The 19,184-nt window shown below is 44.1% G+C and overlaps 1 long non-coding RNA gene across 1 annotated transcript in view; it reads right to left on the reverse strand.

Annotated features, from left to right (window-relative positions):
• LOC141101023 (uncharacterized) overlaps positions 1-17,842 on the reverse strand; it is a 51,321-nt gene extending 33,479 nt beyond the window's left edge. The window contains exons 1-2 of the long non-coding RNA XR_012234853.1: positions 17,784-17,842; positions 8,004-8,124 (exon numbers count right to left, since the gene is read on the reverse strand). This is a non-coding gene — a long non-coding RNA (uncharacterized lncRNA). The remainder of the gene's footprint in view (positions 1-8,003; positions 8,125-17,783) is intronic.
• Between the last annotated feature and the right edge of the window lie 1,342 nt (positions 17,843-19,184).

The following is a 19,184-nucleotide window of genomic DNA, read 5'->3' on the forward strand; positions in this document are numbered from 1 at the left end:
GAATACAAGGAAAACAGTATAAATGGACACAGGATACATAACCCAGGGGAAACGGGTGTGAAGAATAGGGAAGGAAGTTCAAGATTAGCAAACTTATCAGATGACTTTAGAATGCAATACAAAGACATGGGCCATGCACACTGCGAACAAGTCGGTAGGACAGTGTTCACACCACCAAAAGACTGAAACAGAGAAACACAGTATAACAAATGTGAAAGAATACTCTGCTGTAAAATATATATTTTATCAGTAAAACAGCAAGTGCTAGTAAAAAGATAACAAAAACAGGGTATTTAGTTGATTACATTTTTTGCAAAAAAAGTATACTAAGCAGCTCTACCAAACATCAAGGTATACCCATATCAGAGCAGTCCTAACCAATGTGTTTAAAATCTGACCATGTGAACAGTACCTATATAAGCAGGATTCAGAAAGGTAATGTCTGATGTGGAAGCGCTGTGTAAGACGGTTTTATATGTGCATGGCCCACAAGAGAGTTCACTGTTATATATATATTTTTTACAGCAGAGTATTTTTTCACGTTTGTTATACTGTGTTTCTCTGTGTTTCAGACTTTAGAATGCATTTAGTTCAGTGTGTGGATGTTGGCGCCAAAGCGGCACATTAGGGGTCTGGTATGGTCCTGGAAATGATGGTGTCCTGGATCCTAGTGGCAACAGTGATTCCTCATTGTCCAGTGTAGTCCTGGAAAAGATGACGTCTTGGCTTTTGGTGGCGACGGTGATTCCTTGTGGTCCGGTCGGTGATCGGTGTGTCAGGAAACGATGAGCCGGACAGAGCACAGTCTTTCCCCCTGTCAGTGTACAGGGACAACGAGCAAATCGATTCATGTACAAAGGGAAACCTCTCACAATGGGTGTCCCAATTGTCCCGTCGGTGTGTGCTCAGGCTTATGTCCTGACTGGGTGTCCTGTCACTCATGGTCAGCAATGCCAGCGGGGACCAGTCTCTTAACAGCTTTTAACCTCTGCTGGTTTTTGCCCACGCTGGCAGTTGGCCCCCCCAGAAGTCCTGACACTGCCTTCCTGCATGTTCCCGCGGTAACCAACTGATTTTCTGCATGCTGACGCCCTTTTTTCTTAGCCACGCCCCCTACTCCTAGGTGCAGAGGTTGGTCCGGGGCCTTAAGCTTTCCCCTGTGAAACCTGGGTGATAGGCCTGGTCCGGGTCTTCTCCTTACACATTAATCCCAAAACCGCATCTGTGGTACCTATATCCGATCTCCTGATCCCAATGCAGTCAGTCCTGTGTCTGTTGTCCCTGGTGCTAGTGCAGTCAGCTCCATAAATGTTTCCCGATATCTACGAGTGTGAACAAGATCCTGTCTACAATATTCAAATTGTCCATGCAGTCCGTCAGTTTCCGTAACCTGCTTGTCAGTGACCCTGACCCCTGGGATCAATGGCTGCCTAGGAGTGGAGCTCCAGAAAACACCAGGTAGCTGCTAAGCTATGCCCCTTCCTAGGCTGGTTCGGCACAGTGGGTGCACAAGCCACGTGCGCCACTTGCTCACATGACATAAACTCTGTTGACTAGAGATGATTGGATCTTTTTAAATTCAAATCCATCAGTTTTGTCATATTTCCCCCCCCCCACACCTTTGATTTTCCGCTTATAATACTATTTTGAATCTCGAAACTGCAAAGCTTATAAGTGGCTAGGAAATTCTGTAAGGAACCGTTTTTGAGCTCTTTAATGCAAACACAGCCTTATTAATGTCCAAGTGATCACATCATATCTGGCTGGGGTAACACAGATAGTTAACTGATGGTTATCACTGGTTACCAACAGATATAAGGGGTAAGGTTGCTCTTTGCAGAGAGTGACAAGCCAGGTGTGGCATGCCAGTATGATTCGTACCTGGCTGGTCACTCTCCACCTAGGAGAAACCTTACCTCTTACATACCAGTCTTAACCTCTCACCTAGCCAAATCAGATCTCATACTTTGCACTCATGAGGTGCAATACCCCAAAACACCGTGTCTGAAAGTTAGGATTCTGGTTTGGCTAAGTCATATTGGAAGGCTCATTCGATATTGACTTGTGAGATTGCTACTTCCAGTCTGCAAGACTTGCAGCGCTGCAGTAAGGCTACCACTAGGTGGCAGCAGAGAAGGCAAACAAGCCAGGTCAAAACCTAGACCATCTTGCAGCATAAAGGGAAAAAACAAGCACAGAGTCAACGGAGTGCCAGAGGGTCAATACCAGACAAAAGCAGCAGTACCACAATCAGAGACGAAGTCACTTCAGAGCCAAAGCCGAGTCAAACACCAGGGAATCCAAACAGAAGAGGGGAAACACTAAGTCAGGATGAGCAGAGAGGAAGAGACACACAGATAAAGTCCGTAAACATAGCAGGACAAATCAGAGTACCCCCAGAGTCAGATACTCACGTCGTAGGCAGAAAATATAACTGACACTGCCTGCAAGATGCAGCGGGGAGAAATAGCAGATTTGAAACCATAACGAGACAAAGCAAAGTTAACCCCTGACATGACCAGACGGGGAAAGGGGTAGACAGGAGTCAAAACCCAGTCTGGATCATGACAGTACCCTCCTCTCAAGGGGTTGCCACCGGATGCCCAGGTTTCCCAGGATAACGTGCATGAAATGCCCGAACCAGACTATCAACACAGATGGAACCTGCTGGAACCCAAGATCGATCCTCAGGACCGTAACCCTTCCAGTGGATCAAGTACTGAAGTTAACTGCGAACCATCCGAGAATCGACAATCCATTCAACTTCATACTCAGTTTGCCCACTCAGACAGGAGGCTGAGGAGGTGGTGACCCAGCAAAGGAAGATACACATGACTTAAGAAGGGACTTATGGAATACATTGGGGATCCGAAGCGACAGAGGTAAACAAACGGAAGGCAACTGGGTTGACAACATCAATGATCTCATAAGGACCAATAAATTTAGGACCTAACTTAATGGAAGGAACTTTCAGACGTATGTTCCTGGTGGACAACCACACCTTGTCTCCCACCAGTAACTCAGGTCCCACAGATCGTCGCTTATCAGCAAAATGTTTGTTTGCCCTGAGCAACCACAATGCTCTTCTGAACCTCCCTCCACACCTCCTCCAACCCTTGAACCACCGAATCAGCCCCTGGACACCCCGAAACCAGCCTGGAAAATCATCACAATGGGGGTGAAAACTGTAATTACAGAAAAACAAAGCGGTATCAGTGGACTGATTAACCCGATTATTAAATGCGAATTGCTGAGATGTGGCAAGACACTGCAAAATTTGTTCGAGTGACTGGTTGGTCCTCTGTCGGACCGCTGGTTTCGGGATGGTAGGCCGAGGACAAGTTCAAGTCAATACCCAATCTCTTACAAAATGCCCTCCAGAACTTGGACACAAATTGTAACCCTCTATCAGACACCAAATTCAGAGGCACATCATGCAACCACACAACCTGCTCAATAAATAACTTGGATAAAGTTTCCGCGTTAGGTAGTCCTGCCAATAGTACGAAATGTGCCTGCTTACCAAATCTGTCAATCACCACCAAAACCACAGTCTTGACATTGGAAGGAGGGAGATCAGTGATGAAATCCATGGACAAATGAGTCCAAGGTCTATCTGGAATTGGCAATGGCACCAATTCCCTGGCCAGCCGGTTATGGGAAGCTTTAGCACAGGCACACGCATCACAAGCAGACACAAACATGGCGATGTCAGAAGACATGGAAGACCACCAGAACAGTCTAGCAATAGCTCAGAGTAGCTGAGACCCCTGGATGCCCACTGATAGCAGAGTCATGAAACTCCTGGAGAGCCCTTAACCGATACTGAACAGGGACGAAGAGCTTATTCTCAAGCAATGATGGAGGAGCAAGAGACTGAGCCTCACAAATCTCCTGCTCCAACTTGGAGGACACCCCAGCAACGACCACCCCGTGCTGAAGAATGGAGAAAGGAGGTTCGGGAAGGGATATCGGATCCAAACTGCGAGACAAGGCATCGGCTTTGACATTCTTGGAACCAGGCCGAAAGGTAATGGAAAAATGAAAACGTGAAAAGAAAAGCGACCACCTCACCTGTCTAGGAGATAAACGCTAAGCCGACTCAATGTAGGACAGGTTCTTGTGGTCCGTAATCACCGTAATCTGATGAACAGCCCCCTCCAAAAAGTGCCTCCATTCTTCAAAAGCCAGTTTAATGGCTAATAACTCCAGATTCCCGACATCGTAATTTCTCTCAGCAGGAGAAAATTTTGGGGGAGAAAAGGCACAAGGTCTTAAGTTAGTCAAAGTGGCGGGTCCCTGAGACAACACCGCCCCCCACTCCCACCTCCTATGCGTCTACTTCAACAATAGATAGTTCTGACAGATCAGGCTGGACCAATACAGGGGCAGACATAAAACATTTTTTCAAAGAAGAAAAATCTGCAACTGCCGGGACCCACCAGTTTTCAAGATCAGCCCCCTTATGAGTGAGATCAGTAAGAGGCTTGACCACCTGAGAAAATCCTTTAACAAATTTACGATAGTTATGATTGTTAGATGAAAATACCAGGATGTCGTCTAAATATATCACCACAAAGCGCCCAATAAGGTCAGAAAAAACATTAATAAAATTCTAAAACACCGCTGGCGCATTATTGAGACCAAAGGGCATAACCAAGTTTTCAAACAAACCCTCAGAGGTGAGAAATTCTGTTTTCCACTCATCCCCCTCCCGAATATGGATAAGATTATATGCTCCCCTGAGGTCTAACTTGGAAAACCACTTAGCCCCAGACAATTGGTTGAAAAGATCAGGGATAAGTGGGAACGGGTAGGCATTTCTCACAGTAATCTTATTAAGTTCCCGAAAATTGAGGCAAGGGCGTAAACCACCATCTTTTTTTTGTAACGAAAAAGAATCCAGCAGCCACAGGAGAGACAGAGGGATGGATGTGTCCTTTACGTAAACTTTCAGAGACACACTCCTTTATAATGGAGCGTTCCAGGCAGGAAAGATTGTACAAATGGGCTTTGGGCAATTTAGCACCCAGAATGAGATTGAAAGCAGTCATAGGAACGATGTGGTGGCAAAACCTCAGCTTCATTTTCAGAAAACATGTCCTGAATATCTTTCAGGTACTCCGGAATACCCTCCAGATTAACGAACAACACCAGTACAGCAGAAAGACAACCCTTAGAACAATTAGGACCCCATTTCACGGAATCCTGAGATTCCCAGTCAATAACAGGATTATGTAATCGTAACCAGGGGAATCACAGCACCAGTCCGGCTGGAAGATTGTCCAGAACATAACATGAAATGCATTCCTGATGCAAGGAACCTACCTTGAAGAGAAACTCCAAGACAAATTTAACAATATTCTTAACCAGCGGGGTCTTAACAATAGCAATGATATGAATTGGTGTTTCAAGCCTAACTATCCCTATCTGACACTTGGACACAAGAGTCAATGAAGTTCATGTACAACCCACAGTCCACGAAAGTGGATTTGAAACAATCCCCTTAACAAAGTTCCACATCCAACATTTTTTGACATGAGGAAAAAGGTACCTGAGAGTCTGGGAGATCTCGGCAATCAGCCAGGCTAAGTCATTTCTCGGCAACTTGTTAGTCGGTGGGCAAGAGGGGCAGTCCTTCCAATTTCTAGGATTTCCACAGTAAAAACAGTCTCCCCTCTTGTCACCGCCTCTTCGCCTTCAGGTTGGTGGCCCCAACCTACATAGGTTCTGTATATGGTGCCACATCATAATTATCTGGACATAAAGGAGCCTCTTGCTGCATAACACCTCTCCCGTAACCTCCGATCCATATGAATGGAGGTGGCTATGACTCCGGCCAAGGAGCTAGGTGATGGAAAGCCAAAATGTCCTTAAGATGATCCAACAGTCGTCTTCTGAACTGACATCTTAGCGCAAAGTCGTTCCAGGTCACCTCGGTGGACCACTACCTGAACTCAGAGCAAGAACATTCGGTGGTGAGTTTACCCTGGGAGAGACCCATGATTGTGTCCTCTGCCATCCTGACCCGGTTCATCAAAAATCAGTCCTAAGGCCTCAAAGTACCTATCCACAGACACACATTCAGGGGCAGTAGTAGGTAACTAAAAAGCCCAAGTTTGAGGATCCTCCCTGAATAGCGGAATAATTATCCCCACCCGTTGACTCTCATCCCCAGAGGACCGGGGTCTAAGGGAGAAAAGCAGCTTACAACTCTCACTGAATGTATGGAACTTCTCCTTCTCTCAGGAAAAGTATCTGGAAGCCTGACCGTAGGTTCAGGAGAGTGGAGCGAGACTTCTATGGGATCTGAATGCTTACAGGCAGATTGGGTAATAGCACCCTGAAAAGACCTAACCATCTCAGAGTTCTTTCTGAAGTTGATTATGGGAAGTGGCCAGGGCTCTATGTTCCACAGACAAGTCCTGTATCATTTGAGTCAGACTAGACATCTGATCCATTAGTGTGCGAAGTGGATGCATAAAGAGAGGGGAGAAAGGAAAAAAAAACAATGGTCAGTTATAATGTCACGCTGCAGCAATGCACGCTCCACTAGATGGCAATAGAGTGGAAGGAGGACAGCAAGTCTGCAAGAGAAGACCTGCAGCACTGCAGTGAGGCTAGCACCAGGTGGCAGCAGAGAAGTCAAACAAGCCGGGTCAAAACCTGGACTGTCACACAGTACAAAGGGAAAAACAAGCACAGAGTCAGTGGAGCACCAGAGGGTCAATACCAGTCAAAAGCAGCAGAAGCAAGAGACTAAGTCAGGTCAGAGCCAAAGCCAAGTCAAACACCGGGAAATCCAAACACAAGAGGGGAAACACTAAGTCGGGACAGACATGGGTAAAGTCAGTAAACGCAGTAGAACAAATCAGGGTACTACCAGAGTCAGATATTCACGCCGTAAGCAGTAAATATAACACCGCCTGCAGGTTGCAGCGGGGAGAAAAAGCAGACTTGAAACCAGAACAAGGCAAAGCAAAGTTAACCCCTGACATGACCAGACCAGGAAAGGGGTAGACAGGACTCAAAACCCAGTCTGGATCATGACACATTTGAAGAACAATTCCGAGACTTAAGCAGAAGGTTCAAAAATAGGCTACAGTCAGAAAATAATCCGCTATGGTTATCAAAACTCCAAACATATCCTGAGAAATGAATCTAAAGTAACAAAGAGGACTCAGGTTTGTCTCATTGCAATCTATAATAATCAATGGACACAATTCTGTCAAAACATAAATAGACACTGCCAGATACTCATTGCAGATCCTACCTTGAAGAAAGGTCTATCATTTACTCCTTTTATGGCCAGAAGATCAAAAAAACCTTAAAGACATTTTTGTAAACAGCCATTATGAACCTTCCCAATCTCAAATCAGAACATGGCCGGAGATTAAAGGCTTTTACCCTTGTGGCCATTGTAAGGCATGCACAAATATGACTAAAAGTCAAACATTTCAGAATAATGCCAAAAACCACACCTTCCCATGTAAACATTTTCCAACTTGCTCCACTAAAGGAGTGATTTTCTGTGCCGAATGTCCCTGTGGTAAACTATATGTTGGACTAACAACCCGAGAACTCAGGATTTGTACAAGAGAACATGGTAAGGGACATTGAGAAGGGATTGAAGGCCAAGGATCCATCCTTGCTTAAAACATTGCCTAGACATTTCTTCTTACATCACAAAAGTGATTCAAGTCTTTTCAAAGTCATGGGCATTGACATGGTCTCCATGGGACCTAGAAGGGGAAATCTCGCCAAAAACCCCTGGCAATAATGGAAAGTAAGTGGATTTATAGGTTGGGAATCATTGCCCCATATGGGCTTAATGAACTACAACCAAAGTTTTCCTTTCTTTAAAGCGGTATTTTTAATTGAATTTCAAGTTTTTAGGGCATTAGGGTTATTTTCAGAGATATACAGGGGTCCTTTTAAATGTTTGCAAAATACATGTATCAGTACAATTACTGTATAATTTATGTTTATTACTTTATAGTTACCTCATGTCTCTGTTCCATCAGATTATTTTTCTTCACATCCAGCATTTTCTGATGTCTCTCATGCCATGAGAGGGCTGATCGTCTTCGTCACCTTGTGTCTCCTGATCACCAACTGTATGAACTATATGGATATAAAACATTCCATAGATATATATTATATATATATATATACACACACACACACACACACAGCTTTGGCAAAAATTAAGAGACCAATGCACAGTTTCATAAAAATCAGCTTCTCTACATGTCTGACAGTAATTCCATTCCAGTGTCAGTTGAATTCCAACCAGACCTCATTCTACTTAATGTGCTAGGTGATTATCACCTGAACCAAATCTTATTTAACAAAGGAAAGTATAAAAAAAACCCTGTTGTGGTGTTCACAATTCTCTTGCAATAGGACAAGCTGAATGGCTAGTAATATCCCAAAAGTAATAGGAATGAAAAAAATAACTTAATCATGCTAAAGGAGTTGAAGAGAAAAGTCTTGAGTGAGGAAAAGGAGGGCTCAATTCTGGCTTTCCTAGCAGAGGGATACAGTGTGCGACATGTTGCCTCCATCATTAAAATTTCTTAGACCGCAGTCCATTGCAACAAGGTCAAGCAGCAGACATTAGGGACAACAAAGCTACAGACTGGCAGATGGCGAAAAGGACTCTCCACTGACCGGGATGACCGTCATCTTATTCGAATGTCAATCAGCAACCGCAGGATGGCATCAAGTGACCTACAAAAGGAATGGCAAATGGCAGCTGAGGTGAAGTGCACGGCAAGAACAGTTCGTAACAGCCTCCTAGAAGCAGGGCTCAAGCCATGAAAAGCTAGAAAAAAAGCCTTTCATCAATGAGAAGCAAAGGAGAGCCAGGCTGAAGTTTGCCAAAGACCATAAGGATTGGACCATAGAGTGAGATAATCTTCTCTGATGAATCTAATTTTCAGCTTTGCCCAACACTTGGTCGTCTAATGGTTAGACGGAGACCTCGAGAGGCGTGCAAGCCACAGTGTCTTGCACCCACTGTGAAATTTTGTGGTGGATTGGTGATGATCTGGGGATGCTTCAGCATGACTGGAATTGGGCAGGTTAACCTTTGCGAGGATGTATGAATCAAGCCGCATACAAGATTATTCTGGAAAAACAGTTGATTCCTTCTGCTCAGGCAATGTTCCCAAAACTCTGAAGACTGTTTTTACCAGCAGGCAGGGCCGGTTTTAGGCAAAGTGGGGCCCTAGGCAAAGTTTAAAATGGGGCCCCAAATGCTAACATATTGCACATCACACATTAGCATTTTGATTGTATTTACATGCGCCGAGTTCAGGCCGCTAAATGATCGACAAAATTGAAGAAGTCGTTCAATACTTGTTTCCCAGCCTCTTTCCACCATCTGAGAAAGAATGATGGGGACAGAACGATCACTAATGGATCACTAAGGATGTGTGCACACATTGCGGTTTTTGCTGCGGATCCGCCGCGGATTTGATCCTGCGGATCCGCCGCGGATTTGATCCTGCGGATCCGCCGCGGATTTGATCCTGCGGATCCGCCGCGGATTTGATCCTGCGGATCCGCCGCGGATTTGATCCTGCGGATCCGCAGCAGTTTCCATGCGGTTTACAGTACCATGTAATCCTATGGAAAACCAAATCCACCGTGCACATGCTGTGGAAAATTCCGGGCAGATTTGCTGCGGTTTATTTTCCGCAGCATGTTACTTCTATTTTGCGGAACCGCAGCTGCAGTGTATGTTCCGGGACATACAAATCAATCAATCAATCTCTCTCATCCGCACTGCCAAACCTCACTAAAACCTGCATCAAATCCGCTGTACACATGCTAGGAATCCGCAGGAAAAATGCATGTGTTTTACCCTGCGGTTTCTGCCAAGAGATATGGATTCTCTGCAGAATAAGCCGCAGACTAATCCGCAACGTGTGCACGCACCCTAACAGATCACCATACAGTATCATGTTATCAGCAGCATCTACAGTTTACACCCCATAGTCCTCCATATAATATAATCTGCCCCATAGTCCTCCATATAGTATAATACACTCCTCATAGCCCTCCATATATTAAAATATACTGCTCAGTCCTCTATATAGTATAATACACTCCTCATAGTTCTCCATATAGTATAATGCACCGCCATAGTCACCCATGTAGTACAATTCACTTCCCATAGCATAATGCACCCCATAGTTCTTCATATAATGTATTCCCCATAGTCCTCGATACAGTATAATGCAGTCCACATATAGTATAATGCAGCCACCCCAGAGTATAATGCAGCCCTGCCATACAATATAATGTAACCCCCATAGAATATAATGCAGCCCCCCCTCTTATAGTATAATGAAGCCACCCCTTAGAGAATAATGCAGCTACCCCAGAGTATAATGCAGCCACTCCACAGAATATAATGTAACACCCCATAGAATATAATGCAGCCTCACCCCCCATATAGTATAATGCAGCCCCTCCATAGAATATATGGCAACCCCCTCCTAGGATATAATGCAGCCCCTTATATAGTATAATGTAACCCCTCCATAGAATACAATGTAGCCCTCCTCATATAGTATAATGCAGCCCCCATCGAATATAATATAATACAGCCCCCCATAGAATATAATGTAGCCCCAAATAGAATATAATACAGCCCACCTCCCCATAGAATATAATGTAGCCCCCATATTATATAACACAGCCTCCCCCTATAGAATATAATGTAAAATGTACCCCCCATGGTATATAAGATAAGATAATACTTTAATTGTCCCACCATGGGGAAATTCAGAGCATTACAGCAGCAAGGCAGGAACAAGTACAGATACAGATGCATAAAGGCATTACATTGACAGTAGGTAGGCACATATACGAAGAAAAAAAAAAAAAAAAATGTAACCGGACTGTCACAACTTTGGATCTATCAGTTCTCTGTTTGGGTTGTTCTCCGTTTTGGACAGTGCTGGTTATACAGCCAAACTGCAGCAGGAAGGAAGGACTTTCGATAGCGCTCCCTCTCACATTAAGGATGAAGTAGCCGGTCACTGACAGTACTGCACATCTTTGTCACGGTCTCATGCATGGGATGGGAATCATTCTGCACCATGTAGCTCACCTTGGCCAGTATCCTCCTGTCGCCTACTTCCTGAACTGGGTCAAGGGGGCATCCCAGGACAGAGCTGGCCCTTCTAATCAGTTTGTCCAGCCTATTCCTGTCCCTGGTTGATATGCCACTACTCCAGCACGCCACACCAAAGAAGATGACTGATGCCACAACAGAGTTGAAGAAGGATGCAAGGAGTGCCCCTCTAACTCCGAAGGCTCTCAGCCTTCTGAGCAGATAAAGCCTGCTTTGGCCCTTCCTGTACACTGCATCCAAGTGATGGGCCCAGTCAAGCTTATTATTGAGGATCACACCAAGGTACTTATAGGTGTCGACTATCTCAATGTCCTTTCCCTGAATGTTCACCACTACTGGTGGATTTTTGCCCTTGCGAAAGTCCACCACCAATTCCTTGGTCTTCCCGGAATTAATCCTAAGGTGGTTCCTTTGACACCACTCCACAAAAGTTTGGTTAGTATCTCTGTACTCTCTTTCATCTCCTCCTGTGATGAGGCCTACTATTGCAGAATCATCAGAATACTTCTGCAAGTAGCAGCTAGATGAGTTGCACCTAAAATCCGCAGTGTACAGTGTGAAGAGAAAAGGGGCAAGAACTGTACCTTGAGGTGCCCCTGTATTGCAGATCACTGTGTCTGACACACTGTCCCGAACCTTTACAAACGGAGGTCGGTTCGTGAGGTAGTTAAGGATCCAGGTGGAGAGTTGGAGGTCCACACCAACAAGGCCCAGCTTGTCTCTCAGTAGACCTGGCTGTATGGTGTTAAAAGCACTAGAGAAATCGAAGAACATTATTCTCAGTGTTCCCAGGTTTCTCCAGGTGAGAGAGAGTCCTATCTAGAAGGTGGATAATGGCATCATCCACACCAATGCCCGGCCTGTAGGCAAACTGGAGAGGGTCCATATCCGAGCTCACTAGAGGATGGAGACGTGTGAGAATCAATCTCTCTAATACCTTCATCAGGTGTGATGTCAATGCTACAGGTCTATAGTCATTAAGGTCTTTCGGATAAGGTTATATAACACAACCGCATAGTATATAGCCCAGGACCACATGGTATATAGCCCAGCACCACATGGTATACAGCCCAGCCCACCATGGTATAATACAGCCCACCATGGTATAATACAGCCCACCATGGTATAATACAGCCCACCATGGTATAATACAGCCCACCATGGTATATAGCCGCCCCAGAATGGTATAATACAGCCCAGCATGGTCTAATACAGCCCAGCATGGTCTATAGCCCCCCCAGAATGGTATAATACAGCCCAGTATGGTATATAGCCCCCCAGAATGGAATACAGCCCAGCATGGTATAATACAGTCAAGCATGGTATATAGCCCCCCCAGAATGGTATAATACAGCCCAGTATGGTATATAGCCCCCCAGAATGGAATACAGCCCAGCATGGTATAATACAGTCAAGCATGGTATATAGCCCCCCCCAGAATTGTATAATAAAGCCCAGGATGGTATAATACAGCCCAGCATGGTATATAGCACCCCAAAATGGAATACAGCCCAGTATGGTATATAGCCCCCCAGCATGGTATAATACAGCCCAGCATGGTATATAGCCCCCCCAAGAATGGTGTAATACAGGCTAGCATGGTATAATACAGCCCAGCATGGTATATAGCCCCCCCAGAATGGAATAATACAGCCCAGCATGGTATAATACAGCCTAGCATGGTATATAGCCCCCCCAGAATGGTATAATACAGCCCAGCATGGTATATAGCCCTCCCAGAATGGTATAATACAGCCCAGCATGGTATACTACAGCCCAGCATGGTATTTTGCCCCCCCAGAATGGTATAATACAGCCCAGCATGGTATACTACAGCCCAGCATGGTATTTTGCCCCCCCAGAATGGTATAATACAGCCCAGCATGGTATAATACAGCCCAGCATGGTATAATACAGCCCAGCATGGTATAATACAGCCCAGCATGGTATTTTGCCCCCCCAGAATGGTATAATACAGCCCAGCATGGTATAATACAGCCCAGCATGGTATAATACAGCCCAGCATGGTATATAGCCCTCCCAGAATGGTATAATACAGCCCAGCATGGTATACTACAGCCCAGCATGGTATTTTGCCCCCCCAGAATGGTATAATACAGCCCAGCATGGTATATAGCCCCCCCCAGAATGGTATAATACAGCACAGCACGGTATAATAAAGCCCAGCATGGTATATAGCCCTCCCAGAGTGGTATAATACAGCCCAGCATGGTATATATCTCCCCCAGTGTGGCCCCACAGTCCAGTACTCACAATGATAAAAAAAAAAAAATTCTCACCTTTTTCTCGTGCCTGCGCTGCTGGCTGCTCCTGTCTCCTCCTGCTCTGTCTGGCACACAGTGAGAGCGCGATTACGTCATCGCGCCCCCGCTGTGTCAGAGGCAGAGCGGGAATGATGGAAGAGGGTGTGTCAGCTGACGCTCTCTCCTCCATCACTGCCTCCTTCAGTGCGGCGGCAGCGGGAGTCGGCGCTGGGGGCATGCGGGCCCCCCTGCCTTACAGGGGCCCCATAGCGGCTGTGTGATGTGCCGCTGGCTGGGGGCCCCTGGAGGAGCGGGGGCCCTAGGCAGCTGCCTGGCCATAACGCCGGCCCTGCCAGCAGGACAATGCACCATGTCACACAGCTAGGTGAATCAATGTGTGGATGAAGGACCACCACATCAAATCCTTGTCGTGGGCAGCCCAATCTCCAGATCTGAATTCCATTGAAAACCTCTGGAATGTAATCAAGAGGAAGATGCATAGTCACAAGCCATCAAACAAAGAACTGCTTAAACTTTTGTACTAGGAGTGGCATAAGGTCACCCAAAAGCAGTGTGAAAGACTGGTGGAAAGCATGCCAAGATGCCTGAAAGCTGTGATTAAAAATCATGGCTATTCCACAAAATATTGATTTCTGAGCTCTTCCTGAGTTAAAACAATTAGTATTGCTGTCTTCTAAATGATTACGAACTTGTTTTCTTAGCATTATTTGAGGTCTGCAAGCACTGCATTTTTTTGTTATTTTGACCATTTCTCATTTTCTGAAAATAAATACAAAATTTAGTGCGTGGAAATTCGGCGACATGTTGTCAGTAGTTTATGGAATTAAAGAACAATTTACATTTTACTCAAAAATAAACCCATAAAGGGAAAAATCAGACAAACTGAAAATTTTGCAGTGGTCTCCTAATTTTTGCCAGAGCTGTATTGTTAGGCATCAGGTTTCTGCGTCTGCTCTGCAGGAATCCACAGCCTCACATTCTGCAGTCTCCTGCTGTCTTTCTACTGCAGAGGAGCTAGTCTCTGGAGCGGTCTGCTGCAAAGAAAAGTCCCTCTGTGCTCCTACTGAGCATGCTCATGAGATGGTTTCCCATTGGAGATCGGGAGTCATGTGCTCAGGTCCTGCTCCAGATCTCATTGGTCCATCTCGGAGATCTGGAAGCTTCCGGAAGGTCCCGGCTGCTATAAAAAGCGCGCATGGCCGTTCCGCCATGCGCTAGAATAGACTATACTTGCCATGTGTGAATGGTGACAGCTGTATGACTCTGGTGACTGACTCATTTGAAACCCCTTCCCTCTGATACTACGCTTGTGGATAGGGAATTAGTTTAGTAGTCTGCGCCAGTCTATGGCAAGCCTTAGGCCACTGTGCACACCGCACCTCTACGCTAGCGTTCGGCATTGCACTTGCTTCCCAGCTTTGTCGTTGAGTGGCAGTGTTCTACGCCGCACTGCAGTTGCAGCCTTTATGGCGCCCACAGTAGCGATGCCGCACACACGGTAGGTCTAGAGGGACGCAGCTCCTCTGTCTTGGGTCCTGCTCCTGTGACCACATACCGTGTGTGCATTTTTCTGAGGCCTATGATACTAACAGGTCCAGTGTTTTTGCATGTTTTCTTGCGGTGTCTGTGTGTGAACAGAGCCCGCTTTGCACACTTGGGTGAAGTTGAACCCGTGCGCATTATACCGCCATATTGCTCTTCGGTCATTACCTAGCAGCAGTCATATCATCTACTGCACGGTGGACCCCGAGCGGCGAACGCACTTTATCATCATTTTTATTTAGTGCGTTCCGCCGTTCCTAACGTGTGTATATAACAATATATATATATATATATATATATATATATATATATATATATAATGGAGAAGATTGTTACTTTTTTCTTTTGACATTTACAATATGTCTCATTATTTTTTTTGTCCCTGTGTCTGTCACAAGGTAATTGTTGTAAGCTCAAATATGCACTAAATCTGCACTAGCACTTTACATATCTAGCTTGCTAATCATGCATACTCAGCAATTTTTCTAACACCGCATTGATATTCGTTTATCATTATCAGAATTAATTTTAGTAATCACCTGCTTCATTCACATTTGTCATTAATATGATTTAATACGTTAACACATACACACGTGGTCAAAATTGTTGGTACCCCTCGTTTAAGGACAGAAAAACCCACAATGGTGACAGAGTAAGTAATAATAAATCTATGAAAATGAAAAAATGAAAGTCAGACATTGCTTTTCTACCATGCTTCTACAGAATTTAAAAAGAATAAAACTCATGAAATAGGCCTGGACAGAAATGATGGCACCCCTGAAAATAATGTGAATAAAAGGACATGTTAAATCAATGTGTGTCCACTCATTAGCACCATAGGTGTCTTCAATCTTGGAATCGGTGCGTTGCCTGTATAGATGGCTACAGATACTCACTGTGCTGTTTGGTGACATGGTGTGTATCACAGTCAACATGGACAAGAGGATGCAAAGGAAGGAGTTGTCTCAGGAGATTAGAAAGAAAATTATAGACAAACATGCTAAAAGATATAAGACCTTCTCCAAGCAGCTTGATATTCCTGTGACTACAGTTGCACATATTATTCAGAAATTGAAGCTCCATGGGACTGTAGCCAACCTCCCTGGATGTGGCCTCAGGAGGAAAATTGATGACAACTCAAAGAGACGGATAATACGAATGATAACAAAAGAGCCCAGAAAAACCTCTAAACAGATTAAAGGTGAATTTCAAGCTCAAGGAACATCAGTGTCAGATTGCACCAGCCATTTTTATATGAGCCAAAGTGGACTTCATGGGAGACGACCAAGGAGGACATCATTGTTGAAAATAATCATAAAAGAGCCAGACTGAAATTTGCCAAACTAAATGTTGACAAGCCACAAAGCTTCTGGGAGAATGTCCTATGGACAGATGAGACAAAAATGGAACTTTTTGGCAAGGCACATCAGCTATATGTTCAGAAAAAAAAAAAAAAAAAAAAAAAAAAAAAAAAAACTCTCCAAGAAAAGAACACTGTCCCTACTGTGAAACACAGAGGAGGCTCTGTTATGTTCTGGGGTGGCTTTGCTGCATCTGGCACAATGAAATCTCAAGACCATCAAGGGATTCTAGAGAGAAATGTGCTGCACAATGTCAGAAAGCTTGATCTCAGTTGCAGGTCATGGGACTTGCAACAGGATAATGACCCAAAACACACAGCTAAAAACACTCAAGAATGGCTAAGAGGAAAACATTGGACTATTCTGAAGTGGCCTTCTATGAGCCCTGACCTAAATCCTATTGAGTATCTTTGGAAAGAGCTGAAACATGCCATCTGGAAAAGGCAACCTTCAAACACGAGACAACTGTAGCAGTTTGCTCTTGAGAAATGCGCCAAATACCTGTTGTGAGGTGCAGAAGTCTCATTGACAATTACAGGAATCATTTGATTGCATCAAAAGGTTGTGCAGCAAATTATTAAGTTAGGCCATGTGCACACGCTGCGGTTTTTGCTGCAGTTCTGCTGCGGTTTTGGCCCTGCAGAACTGCAGCAGTTCCACAGACATGGTACTTTACCATGTTAGCCTATGGGTTTTCAAAACCGCAGTGCTCACGCTGCGGTTTTTTACCTGCGGAAAAGCTGCTTTTTTTTTCCGCAGCATGTCAATTGTTTCTGTAGATTCTGCAGCAGTTTCACACCATTAACATAGTAGAGATGTGAAACCGCAGGGCAAAACCACAGGTCACTTTACCTGCGGTTCCGCGGGAAAAAAACCCTCAGGTGAATCACATAGCCTTAAGGGTACCAAGGAAGAAAAAAAAAAAAAAAGCACAGAAAAAGCGCACTCACAGCCAGATGCGATTATGCAAAAAGGACTTTTATCAATCAAACAAATGCCAGGAAGGCCAAATACATGATAAACACCAAAGTAGAGAGGGTGGGCAGGTGGAATAAGAGCATGCATATGTAAATGAAGCATACAAGACATGATGTAACAAATAATATTAAATCTCAACAATGCTCTTTTCTCCCAGCAAGTGTGAAAGTTGATATATTGGATTACTTAATTTATTTGTCCCTTATCTCCAAAAGAAGGTCCAAACTATAGCCAATATATGATATCACAATAAAGTGAACAATTATGCCAAGTGGACCTGAATCTTAATACACAAGAGGCAATGTGCCTGATACACATATGTGGGTGAGAAGAGGCAATATCAATTTTACAAAGGAATAATGTGTCCAGACCGAGCCATGTAATGAACAAAAATCATTCCATCCATGTAAAAAAAAAAAAAAAGGGAATAGAACAAAAAGCAATCAATAAGAATCACACAATATTTACAGAGGAAGATCACACTGCCCGCCAGCACCAAACGCGTGTCGTTGCAACCTGTAGCTTTGTCAGGGGAAGTAGCCAGTTGTATCCACAAGCCCCTTATGTAGTGCAATTGCAATCACAACAGCAAGCGCCGTCACCTGAGTGCTGTGTGATGAGGGTAATGTGTGTATGTATCAGGTTACTGCACATACGCAGAGAGTAGAACCAGGTTCCAAGCACAAGAGGATGACACGCTTAAATAATGAAAGCAATATATGTAGGTACTAAATCGCCGCGCATGCGCAGTAAACAAACCTGCATGTCAGGCCCTGAAAGATGACGCGCCTGCGGTCCATGCACAAAAGGATGACGCGCTTGCATAATAAAAGCAATAGATACAGGCAGCGAATTATTGCGCAAACGCAGAAGACAAAACCACGTATCAAGCCTTAAAAAAATAATAAATAAAGCGCTTGAAATCCAAGAATAAGACGATGACGTGCTTACAGAGTTATTGCGCATGTGCAAAAGACAAACCTGCTCGTCAAATCATGAGTTTATAGTATGCTTGCAATACAAATAAGCAGGAGGCCATATATTCCAACAACTGCAATGACATGTCCACACATAACGCTACACATAATAATGCCAAAGTCCCACATCACAAATAGGGGGACACACTACTATATCTCTTCAATATGCAAAACCTATGTGTAGTCACATAAACAAGTCTGTCCATACAAAGATGGATTAGCGCATTCAAACCTAAAGCACACCTATGGAAATTACCCCCCATATATATGTGCAATTGAAAAACTCAAAACTAAGGTCACATACCAATACAATGATCCAAGTACCACATTAAAATCAGTGAGAGAGAGACACATTAATTGCAAACACAGCACAATGTATCTTAATGAGGAGCCAAAAGGTGGAATATTTTCAAAAAACATGATCAACAATAGAAATGGGGAAAAAAAAAACTTTTAACATTTTTATTTTATTTTTCTTTTTAAGTCATGAGAAAACCAGTTAAAGACAAATCCTCATTTATGCCCCCAGGTGTGACCAAATTCAGTTGAAAGATCCACCTAGATTCCATGCGCAAAAGTTAAGGGTACCATCATTTCTGTCCAGGCCTATTTCATGAGTTTTAGTTTTATTTTAAATTCTGTGGAAGCATGGTTGAAAAGCAATGTCTGACTTTCATTTACTCATTTTCATAGATATTTGATTTATTATTACTTTCGTCAGATTCAAGTTATTTTTGTGACCACTGTGGGTTTTTCTGTAATTAAACGAGGGGTACCAACAATTTTGACCACTTGTGTACGTAAGATAGAATAGACAATCAATTTAGACACTTCCCCTCCCCCTTTTTTTGTTTGTTTTCTTTTCCATACAAGTTACACATAATGGAGACTG

This window comes from Dendrobates tinctorius, unplaced genomic scaffold (genome assembly GCF_039654945.1).
Source record: "Dendrobates tinctorius isolate UK_male_01 unplaced genomic scaffold, ASM3965494v1 ptg000113l, whole genome shotgun sequence".
Lineage (NCBI taxonomy): Eukaryota > Metazoa > Chordata > Amphibia > Anura > Dendrobatidae > Dendrobates > Dendrobates tinctorius.